Source organism: Phocoena phocoena, chromosome 16, assembly GCF_963924675.1.
Source record: "Phocoena phocoena chromosome 16, mPhoPho1.1, whole genome shotgun sequence".
Taxonomy (NCBI): domain Eukaryota; kingdom Metazoa; phylum Chordata; class Mammalia; order Artiodactyla; family Phocoenidae; genus Phocoena; species Phocoena phocoena.
Window position 1 is genome coordinate 69,891,403 of NC_089234.1, and position 12,809 is coordinate 69,904,211.

Consider the following 12,809-nt stretch of genomic DNA (forward strand, 5'->3'; position numbering starts at 1 on the left):
GAATTCAACAATATATAAAAAGGATTATACACCATGATGCAGTGGGATTTATTCCAGGGATGCAAGGTTAGTTCAGTATTCACAAATCAATCAATGTGATACACCACATTAACAAAAGGAAGGCTAAAAATCACCTTGATAGATGCAGAAAAAATATTTGACAAAATTCAACATCCATTTGCAATAAAACTGTCTTCAAAGTGGGTTAGGAGGGAACATATCTCAAAATAATTAAGGCCACTTATGACAAACCCACAGCAAACATCATACTCAACTGTAAAAAGATGAAAGATTTTCCTCTAAAATCAGGAATAAGACAAGGATGACCACTCTTACCACTTCTATTTAATATAGTATTAGAAGTGCTAGCCATAGCAATCAAACAAGAAATAAAAGGCATTCAAATTGGAAGGGAAGAAGTAAAACTGTCACTATTTACAGAGGACATGACACCATATATAGAAAACCCTGAAGTCTCCACCAAAAACACTATTAGTATTAATAAATGAATTCAGTAAAGTTGCAGGATACAAGATTAATATACAGAAATGTGTTGCTTTTGTGTACACTAGTAATTACTATCAGAGAGAAGTTAAGGAAACAATCCCATTTACCATCACATCAAAAAGAATAAAATACCTAGGAATAAACTTAACTAAGGAAATGAAAGACCTATACTCTGAAAACTACAAAACACTGATGAAGGGATTTGAAAATGGTACCAAAAAATGGAAAGATATTCCATGTTCTTGGATTGGAAGAATTAATATTGTCACAATACTACAATACTACCCCAAGCAATGTACAGATTTAATGTAATCCTCGTTAAAAATATCCATGACATTTTTCACAGAACTAGAACAAATAATCTTAAAATATATATGGAACCACAAAAGACCCAGAATTGCCAAAGCAAACTTAAGAAAAAAAGAACAAAGCTGGATGTATCATGGTCCATGTCTTCAAACTGTATCACAAAGCTGCAGTAATCAAAATAGCATGGTACTGACACAAAAACAGACATACAGATCAATGGAACAGAATAGGGAGTCCAGAAATAAACCCACACTCTTATGGTCATTTTATCTAAAACAAAGGAGCCAAGAAGGTACAAAGAAAAGATAGTCTCTTCAATAAGTGATGCTGGGGAAACTGGACAGATACATGTAAAAGAATAAGACTAGAACATTTCCTCATACCATATACAAAAATAAACTCAAAATGAATTAAAGACCTATATGTAAGACTGACTGAATACTATCAAACTCATAGAAGAAAATATAGGCAGAACACTCTTTGACATAAATCACAACAATATTTTTTTGGATTCATTTCCTAGAGTAAAACAAAAATAAACAAACTGGACCTAATTAAATGTAAAAGCTTTTGTACAGCGAAGGAAACCAATGCCAAAACAAAAAGAAAATGGAAGGAAATATTTGCAAATGATATGACCGGTAAGGGGTCAATATCCAAAATATATAAACAGCCCATACAACTCAAGATCAAAAAACCAAACAGCCTGATTAATAAATGGTCAGAAGATCTGAAGAGACATTTTTCCAAAGAAGATATGCAGACGGCCAACAGGCACATAAAAAAATACTCAAAGTCACAAATCATCGGAGAAATGCAGATCAAAAGTGCAATGAGATATTACCTCACACATGTCAAAATGGCTATCATCAAAAAGAACACAAATAACAAATGGTGAGGATGTGGAGAGAAGGGACCTCTAGTGCACTGTTGCTCGGACTGTAAATTGGTATAGCCACTATGGAAAACAGTATGGAGGTTCTTCAAAAAACTAAAAGTACAACTACCATATGATCCAACAATTCCACTACTGGATATATGTCTGAAAAAACAAAACCACTAATTCAGAAAGATACGTGCACCCCAATGTTCATAGCAGCATTATTTACAATAGCCAAGATATGGAAGCAAACCTAAGTGCCCATCAAGAGATGAATGCATAAAGATGTGGTATATGTATACAGTGGAATACTACTCAGCCATAAAAAAGAATGAAATTCTGCTATTTGCAACAACATGGATGGACCAAGAGAATATTATTCTTAGTGAAATAAGTCATACAGAGAAAGAAATACTCTGTTATCACTTACACGTGGAATCTAAAAACAATAGAACGAATGTATATAACAAAACAGACTGAAAGATATAGAAAACAAACTTGTGGTTACCAGTGGGGTAAGGAAAGGGGGAGGGGAAAGATAGAAATGTAATTAAGAGACACAAATACTATGTATAAAATAAATAAGCAATAGGATGTATTGCTCAGAGCAGGGAAATACAGCCATTATTTTGTAATAACTCTAAATGGAGTAAAATCTATAAAAACATCAAATCACTATGTTGTACACCCGAAACGAATATAGTATTTAAAATCAACTGTATTTCAGTTAAAAGTAAATAAATAAAATAAGAAATCACTTTAATGGTTTGAGATGTATCACATATTTTCATGTATCAGTTTCATCTATTCACTGAATACCTACATTGCTGAATAAATTGTATTCTATAGATTTTAGGAAATTGGATTGTTCACTCATCCAGGAGTTTATAGTTGTTCTGTTTCCAGTCTGGGGTTACTATGAATTATAGCAGCTATGAACATTAATGTATAAATATTTGTGTGGACACGTGATTTTCTCTCTTTTGGGTAAATGCCTTAGCGTTGAATCACTTAGCCATAATATAAGTGTATAACTACCTTCAAAAGACAATGCCAAAGTGTTTGCAAAATTTTACATTCTGACCAGCAATGTGTGAAATATCTAGTTGTTACACCCCAATTTGTTGTTGTTGGTCTTTATAACATTATTTTTAGTATAGTGTTATCTCACTGTGCTCTTAATTTTCACTTTCCTAGTGACATAAAATTCAGCTTCTTTTCATGTGTTATTTGTCACATCATTATTGAATTCTAATTTTTTACACGTACTTTTTCATATATATGCATGGTGAATATTTTCTTTCAGTTTGTGTCTTGCATTTTCATTTCCTTAATAATGCCTTTCAAAGAGCAAAGTTTTTAATTTTGAAGAAGTCCTATTTAACAAGTGATTTTTTTATGTTGTGCTTAAAAAAACACATCTAAGGAATCTTGAACTACATCAATGATGAAAATATTCTATGTTTTATTCTAAATATATTATAGCTGTGAATAGTAATGATTAATTTTGAGTTAATTTCATTGCATGGTGCATAATAAGTGTAAAGGTACCTTTTCTGATACAGCAGTATCCATACGTTCAAAAGACTATCTTTTTCCCCATTAAATTACCTTCTCTCCTTTCCCCATGAAAGATCCCTAGGTTAAAAAAAACAAACTTGACCACATATATTTAGCTAAATTCTGGACAATTTTTCCCCAAATTAATTGACCCTTTACACTTAGGTCTATTTCTGGACTCACCAATTTGCTCCATTGGACTGCTTATCTATTTTTATGTCAATATAACACTATCTTTATTATTATAGTTTTAAAATAAATTTAAAAATCAGATACTATAAGTTCTCAAATTTTGTTGTTCTTATTCAAGATTGTTTTGCCTATTCCACATGAATTTTGTTATCTGCTTGGTAATTTCTACTAAAAAAAAATCACTTCTTGGAATTTTGATTGAGATTACTTTGAATTTTTAGATCACTTTGGGGATAAATTACATCAACAGTTTTGAGTCTTCCAACACATGAATATTATATATCTTGCATGTACCAAGTTCTTTTAAAATTTCTCCTAACAACGTTCTGTAATATTCAGTGTATAAGACTAATACTAATTTGTTAAATGTATCTTTCTACATGTTTAATTTTGACATTATGATAAATTATCTTTAATTTAATTCCCCACTTTATTGTTACTATATAGAAATACATTTGATTTTTCGTATATCGATCATGTAACATCTGATTCTGCTAGACATTTTAGTTCTAGTAGCCGTTTTCTAGATTTGTTAGTATATTCTACACATAGGTACAAATCAACTGTGAGTAGAGAATTGACGTCTTTCTTTTTATTTTGTAACCCTTTAAGAAAATTTTCTTTTTCTGTTGCCCTGTTTAAGAACTCCAGTTCACTCCTGAATAGAAGTAGTGAACATAGATATCTTGCCTTGTCTTAATATACAAGAATAACACTGTCTTTCACTTATAAGTATGATGTCACCTGTAAGGTTTTTGTAGATGACTTTTATCAGGTTAAGGATGTTCCTTTCCTTTATATTACTACCTTATTGAGAATTTTTCTAACAAATTTATGTTAAATTTTGTCAGATGCATTTTTTAAATCTAGTCACTCATTATATTTTTCTCTTGTGTGCTGTTAATTTAGTGAATTGACTTTAATGAATTTAAAAAAATATTGAACAACCTTGTTTTCCTATGATAAGATTCCATAATTATAACACTTTCCATTTTATATATCACTGACATCAATTTGCTAACATTTTGTTAATGGTTTCTGCTTTTATATAATATGCAATTGTGGCCTGAAGTTTCCTTGCAAAACCTTTATCTGGTTTTGGAAGCAGGGTTATACTTGTCTCATAAACTGGGTTGGACAAAATGATTGTACAGATTGTTATTTTTTCTTCCCTAAATGTTTGACATTCACCAGCACAACTTCTAGCCGGAAGTTTATTTTGTAAGAAAAAATTTTACTTATACAATTTAAAGAGATATAAGGCTACTTATTAATAGATATCAGGCTTTAACAGACTATTGGAAAGCTTATGTTTGTCTAGGAAATTGTCTATTTTATCTAAACTGCTGCATGTGTTGTAATTAAGTTTTTCATACTATTCTGTTTTATTTTTAGTATTTTTACTGCCTGTAGTGATGTATCACCTTTAATTTCTGATACCAGTCATTTTTATCCTTGCTCTTATTTTCCTGATCAGTCTGGATAGGAATTTGTCAATTTCATTGGTCTTTGCATAGACCTTATGACTTTGTGCTTCATGTTTTTTTATTTCTCTTTTGTTTTTAATTTCCTTCATTTCTGTTTTTATATTTTTATTCCACTGCATCTGTTTCTTTTGAATTTAATTTTCCCTGCCTTTTCTAGTTATAAGGTGGAAGGTTAAATTTTTCTTCTGACATCTTTATACAGGCATACCTCATTTTACTGTACTTCTCAGGTACTGCATTTTTCCCAAATTTAAGGTTTGTGGTGACCTACATGGAGCAAGTCCCTTGGTACCATTTTTCCAACAGCATTTGCTCACTTCACGTCTCTGTGTCACCTTTTGGTAATTCTTGCAATATTTTAAACTTTTTCATTAATACTTGTTCTGGTGATCTGTGATCAGTTATCTTTCATGTTACTACCATGAATCACTGAAGGCTCAGATGTTGGTTAGCAGTTTTTGCAAGAAAATATTTTTAATTAAGGTACGTAGCTATATTTTTTAGACATAATGCTGTTGTACTATGTAACAGTCTATAGTATATCGTAAACCTAAGTTTTATATGTACTGGGAAACCACAAAATTCACGTGACTCACTTTATAGTGATATTTGCTTTATCATGATGGTCTGGAACCAAACCTGCAATTTCTCTGAGGTATGCCTGTACTGTGTTATTTCTGTCTGGCTGCTTTGGGATTTCTTCTTTATCTTTCAGTTTTTGAAAAGTTAATTATTCTATGTCTTGGCATGGATGTTTTTGGGGTTGTTGAATTCTACTTTAGGTTTGCTTAGCTTCTTGAATCTGTATGTTTATGTGGGTTATTGTCTCATAGGTCCCTGAGACTCTTTTTATTTTATTTTCACCCTATTTCCTCATTGTTCAGACTGAGTAAATTCTATTGATCTGCCTTCAAGATCACTGATTCTACTCTCTATCATTCCCATTCTATTATTGGGTGTATAGTGAGTTCTTTTCAATGTCACATAATTTTCAGTTCTCTAATTTCCATTTGGTTCCTTTTTAAAAAATAAATTTCTATTTCCATGCTGAGATTTTAATTTTTCATTTGTTTCAAGAGAATTTGTAACTTCTCATGGAAGCATTTTTATGGTGGTTGCTTTGCAATCCTTGTCCAAGTGTTCTGGCATCGGATTCATCTTATGCTGGTATCTGTTGGTTGCTTTTCTAAATTGTACTGTGAGTTTTCTGGCTCTTGATATGATGCGCACTTTTCGATTGTACCCTAGACATTTTGGGTATTATGAGACTGGTTCCTGTTTAATCACCTTTTATGTGAAGGTCATGCCCCTGTTAACGTATACCTCAAGGTCGGGGTGATTGTATACGCTCAGCTTCTTGCAAAGTCTAGTCTACTCCATTGTGGCAAAAGTAAGCACCCACTCACACTGCTTTGTTGCTGCAGGGTGTGGCTGGAAGCCTGGCTCCACACTATGCCCTACTGACACGAGGGGAAGGAGCATGTGGGCTCAGTGGACTGTCAACTAACTGCCCCACCTCATACCACTTTATTCTACCTCCTGGATGCTAGGTGTATGTGGAGGCTCAGGTCCTCACCAAGTCTTCCTGACTCCAGGGGTGGGGTGAGAGTGGAGCACTTATTAGCTCCAACTGGCATCTCATTGTCAGTCTCTTCCATGTCGAGTAGAGGTGGATGCTCAGCTCCCAGTGGGTTCCAGTACCCTGGTGGGGAAATTGGAGCATTGCCCTCTTCATCAGGCAGAGGATGGATAATCATCTCCCTGCTGAGTCCCTCAGACATCTAACAATGGCGGAGGAATCTGAGTGCTGCCTGCTTTTGTCTGGGCAAGGGACTGGGGTAGAAGATCAACTTCCCACTCCACGGCTGAAACTGCAGGGGTGCAAGGTGTGACTCTTCCCCCTTGGTGTTTGGCTGGAGTAAGGAGGGTTTTGCCAAGAACATTTCTAATGTTAGGCTACATGTTTTCTGGTCCCTTGGCTTGAGGGGAGCAAGCTCTTCCAGAAGCTCTTTTGGTCTGTACCTGTTGCAGGTTTCTGCAGTGCCCTGTCTGGGATATATGGGCAGTAATAAGGAGACATGGGGAACTCACCACCGTGTTCTTCCTCAAGTCTCGGGGTCCCTTTGCAGTCAGACTTCTTTACACCTTTCAGAGAAGAAAGATTTAAAATTTGTAGGAATCACAATCAACCCTTCTTATCTTTTACTTCACACATTGCACATGAACTTGGTCAGGGATTCATTTGGCTGCAAAACCTTCCTTGTCAAATCAGACCCGAGAAGATCAAGGGCACACCAGGTTTAAGTCATCATTAATCTGTTAGAAGAAAGTGAGGGAAGAAACCTTTTCCCTGAGTAACCAAGGCAGAATTTTTAAATATGTCTTTAGTTGATAAATGGTAAGTGAGAATGTTTGATCTATAGACAAGTGTAATAGTTCCTCTAGATTTATATCTACCATGTAGCACAACCACATTCAGTTCATGAACACGTTTAATGATCAATATCCCTTTTAGGTTAATTTTTCTATATCTAAAATAGTGGCCCAGTGGGAAGTGATGACCAATCCATTCCCCGATGGCTTCAGGTAGGAAAATTACTGAGTTCATCATCAATCTCACCCTTTAGTCCTCCAGGGAAGATTATCTTTGTAGAACACTGTAAAGCTAAATAAATTTAAAAGATTATCAAAGAGAGATTATAAATCTAAGCAGAAGTTCTCAATTCTGGGCACCCATTAGAATCACTTGGGGAATTAGAAAAAATAATACTAATGGGTTTGCATTGCCCCAGATCAATTAAATAAGAATATTTTGAGTGGGGCCTGGACATCAGTATTTTTTAAAGCTGTCTAGGTGATTCTAATGTGCATCAAGATTGAAAATAACTCACATAGGCAGGGGCTGTTTTCCTTGACAAGGGAATTTATATGTTATTACAAATTGCACTTACCGTACCAGATAAAACACACTGAATAGATGTTCTGGTTATATGAGATATGCAGCTCAAAGGCAGCCCCTTTAAAATTGTTCCTCCCAGCTTTGCTAGTGGCTTATTCTGCTACCAGAAAGTCCTTTCAAACCGGGAATAAGAATGGACAATGCTCTAAAAATATTTTTCCCCAACAGGTAAAGAATCTAATACCGTGATTCTGGAGAGACGGTTGCTCTAAAGTTTAGATCTCTTGTACAGAAGTTGTGTTAATAACTATCAGGCTCAAGCCATCAGATTCCTGAATTTTGGGACGCACAACATGCTGATTTACATAACAGAAACTTTACCTTTCAAGAAGTACCTGCAAGTGAGCCCACCAGGCATAAAGCATTGAAACTGTTGGACTTACTGTGAGTGGGTACTCCCTGAATCCACTGCTCCTGGTGGAGAGTTCAAACCAATCTCATTTTGTCTATGGAGAACATTTCTAAGCAAGAGTTTTCATTTTTGAAACTTCAGGGTTTCTGGGATGGTTACCTATACGGGTGAGTTAGTCACGCCTGGAAAACGATGAAGGACTCTTACTCAGGGGAGTAGTGTTGGGCTGGGAGGGATGACAGCAAGAATGTACCTTTCCTTAACCTGGAAAGGGAGAAGGGAGGGTGCCAGTTCCTGAAGCTAGGTACGGGTCCAAAGGTTATAGAATCATGTGTCAGGGCTTTCATAGGGAAAAGCAGGCCTCTGCCTTGGTAGAATCTTGCAAGGAGACATGACAGAAGTTTCTAGATGAGATGAATATTAGTATTAGGGTAGAGGCATTAGAGGCTGTTTAAATCACCTTTCAGAGAAGGCAACTCCTATGGGTCATTAACTTATTCTCCCTTAGGGATATAGACAAAGGATTGGCAAGCAGCGGCCAAAGCTATCCCCTTTTCCTGAGAGATTAGCCTGTTGACTCTGATATAACGGATCTCTCCCCCTTAAGTTCTGATAGTCTGTGTTTCCTTGAGTGGTCTATCATGGACTCTGATAAATTAAGAGGGCCTCCACAACTGATCTCATTTACAAAATTCTACCAGGATTTTACTCTGTTCAAGTTCTCCTTAATAACTATTAATACAGCTGAGGTACCTTCAGCAATTGGCTCTGGTGTCAAGGTATTTTTGAGAACCTCATGTTTCTTTTGATTTGGGGTTTAAGACTTGGGATTTTCTATTTACACAGGTCATTTTTTCTTGGCTTAGAAAACAGCAGTAAGGCTCAAGAGCAGCACAGGATTAGCCAACCCAGCTTCTAGAAACTACAGGTCACTTAGTAACTAATCAGCATACACAGAAGTAACCCAAATGGTTAAACCTAGTTGCGCACACAGGTGCAAGCAAAAGATTCCTTGGAACCTGTGCCACCCTTAGATTTCAGGGCAGGACTGGCAGCTGTCTTAATATTCTAGAGATAGCACTGGTTCAGTTAACAAAAATTTATTAAATGCCTCTGCATGCTAACATATATAGAAATGGATAAAAGATGGTCTCTGTCCTTTAGAAATTTACAGCTGATGACTATCTTTCTATTTTCGGCCAAACTTGACTGTGAAGAGCACCTGCAGCTTCACAAAGTGCTAAAAGAAAGTGTAACTTCTGCTTCATAGTTTACCAACAATTACATATTTACTATTAAAGCCTTTCTATATAGAGAGCCCTACAAACACTCAAGTTGTATGAAGAAGGCTCACCTTACCAAGTGCATAATTATAATTAGTGGCTCTTTAAGTCTTACCAAGCAGCCACCCACATTTTCAATATTTCTCAGCCACCTCTGACATGCTGTGTCCAAAAGGAGCAACAGACTCATTGTCTAAATCCATGAGGAGCTACATCACACAAGCAGCACATAAAGCTTGCTGCGTGATTGACGCGATCTCCAAAAATATCAAGTGATAGTAAGATAAAAAGAAACGTTCATGATGGGTACATATAATGCTTGAAAATAGATGATTCATTCTCACTTAATGATAGTTACAACATTACAACGAAGATGTGTATTAGATGTTAAAGCAGACATTGAAGAGGAAGAAACTTCATTTGGACTTCATAAACAAATGACCGGTGAAGGAATGTCAGCTGCATTACATTACTACTTTCCATATTGGCTAACTGAATGATGTGCTCATTAGTTTATTGGGTTAATAAACGAGAGGCTAAAAAACGTACACGCTCTTAAAGTGAAATATTTACACAGAGCCAAAGGGAGACTGACTAATTTGAGTTAGATTTAAACCCTCTGTCTTTTGTAATGATTAATACCATGAGACAATGAAAGAGTAATCAGCTTGTAATTCTGACTCGGCGGTGACTCACCAAGAGAACTTGGGAAATTCTCTTAACCCATGGGCCTGCATCTCCTCATCTGTAAAAGGTAAGATGAAACTGATTCTTGGGGCTCTACCTAGTTCCATGATTCTGTGCCATCAGATAAAAATTCTAAGGGGTTTATATTTGTAACTGAATCTTACATATAATAAAATTGGTCTGGTGTTTTCAAAGTAGTCTTGTAGGATCAAGGTCATTTAAGGACTGAAGTATATCCCGGCCTGAGAAACACTCCAGGGCCAAGACCCATGATATAGCTGCAGTAACTTAATTGCTAAGCTCTCCAAGAAGAATGGGGTTGATGATATATTATCACGAGATATAATAATGTAAATGAAAATACTTTGCAAACTATTTGGGGCTATATAAATGTCGAGCGTTAGGCATTATTATCTTCTCCATTTATTGAGGGACCAACTCACAGAACTGACTTCAACAAGGCCATATAATAAGTCAGGGACAATTTGGAAGAAAATACATCTTTTACTCTGACGTTCCTTCCTTTCCTTCATCCCACCAATATTTATGGAGCTGTTTCTAAGTTTAAAGTACCAGTGAGGGAATTAAAGAGGTGTCTAGGACACTACTATTTTCAACAAGTTTGCAATCCAGTAAATACGTATGAAACAGCAGCATCTGTTTTTCTTTCATGATTTTATGTATAGAAGATTTTTCTTCACCAGGTTTTAAGCTCTTTGAAGTCCCCCAAAGACTTTTATTTCCTTTGACTACCTTCACTATGCTCAGTGGACTATGGGGCATATTGATCCTAAAAATAGTCTTTGATGGGAAAATAAAAAATAACCTCTGTGATAGGATTTAGACCCTCTAAGAGGCTAAACAGTATAACTTCTTACCATTATTTATGTTTGACGCTTCCTCTAGTGCAACTCAAAAAGACATCTAGACACTTAGGATTCTATAACTTTAGACTGGACCACTAACAACCAAAAATAATAATACAAAAAATAACAACCAACTTTTACAATAATGATTAGCACTAGTAACGTGCCAGGCACTGTGGTCTGTGTTTATATTCATTATCTTATTTATTCTCCACAATAATTTTATGAAGTTGGAACTGTTTTATTACTCCCATTTTACAGGTGAACAGACCAAGGTTTAGAGATGATAACCGAAATCACATGGATAGTGAGGGGCAGAACTAGACACTGAATCTGGTCAGTATAGCTGCCGATACCCAAAGGGGGGTACCATTTCTGGAAGCTGAATCTACCTGATTTACCACATTAAAAAAATATCTAGAATTTTAAATCAGTCTAGACCAGTGTTCTCAGTGGAGGACAATTCTGCCACCCAGGGAATATGTGACAGTGTCTGGAGACATCTGTGGATGGCATGACTTCACATGTGCTATAGAAACCAGACATGATGCTGAACATCCTTCAGATCGGAGCACCACACCCCCAACCCCCAACGAAGGATGATCTGGTCCAAAATGTCAATAGAGAAAACCCGACCTAGACCTGTCTTTCCATGCCAGGGCAGTTCTGAGGTCAATCAGGGACTCCCTTCTAATGGCTCAGGCAGTCATCGCAAAACATGACCTAAAAGGCCAGCACAAGAGCTCAGGGAAACGTAAAGAGGCAGCACATGTTCCCAGAGCTTCTATGAAAGGCAACATGATGTGGAATATTTTTTTCCCAGAGGTAGGAAGAGCATTCTCCTTTGATATGTATTATTTTTTGGTGAAATCTGAAATTTGTAAAGGTTTCATTTATAGTCCATTTCTCCCCAACTACCCTCCACACTTTTCATTAATTTAGAACAGTGTCCTATTGTTTTTTTAAAATATAAAATCTAGCTGAAGATTATATTCAGCTGCAACTAACACATACTGTAAATAAACTACTTCAATTAAAAAACTTTTTAAAATTTACAGTGTTTATTCATTTTTAGTACTTTGTTTTAAACATCTTTATTGGAGTATAATTGCTTTACAATGGTGTGTTAGTTTCTGCTTTACAACAAAGTGAATCAGCTATACATATACATATATCCCCATATCTCCTCCCTCTTGCGTCCCTCTCCCACCTTCCCTATCCCACCCCTCTAGGTGATCACAAAGCACCGAGCTGATCTCCCTGTGCTATGTGGCTGCTTCCCACTAGCTATCTATTTTACATTTGGTAGTGTATATATGTCCATGCCACTCTCTCACTTTGTCCCAGCTTCCCCTTCCCCTTCCCCGTGTCCTCAAGTCCACTCTCTACGTCTGTGTCTTTATTCCTGTCCTGCCCCTAGGTTCTTCAGAGCCATTTTTTTTTTTTTTTTTTTTAGACTCCATGTATGTGTTAGCATACGGAATTTGTTTTTCTCTTTCTGACTTACTTCACTCTCCATGACAGACTCTAGGTCCATCCACCTCACTACAAAAAATTTCGTTTCTTTTTATGTCTGAGTAATATTCCATTGTATATATGTGCCACAACTTCTTTATCCATTCATCTGTCAATGGACACTTAGGTTGCTTCCATGTCCTGGCTATTGTAAATAGCGCTGCAATGAACATTGTGGTACATGACTCTCTTTGAATTATGGTTTTCTCAGG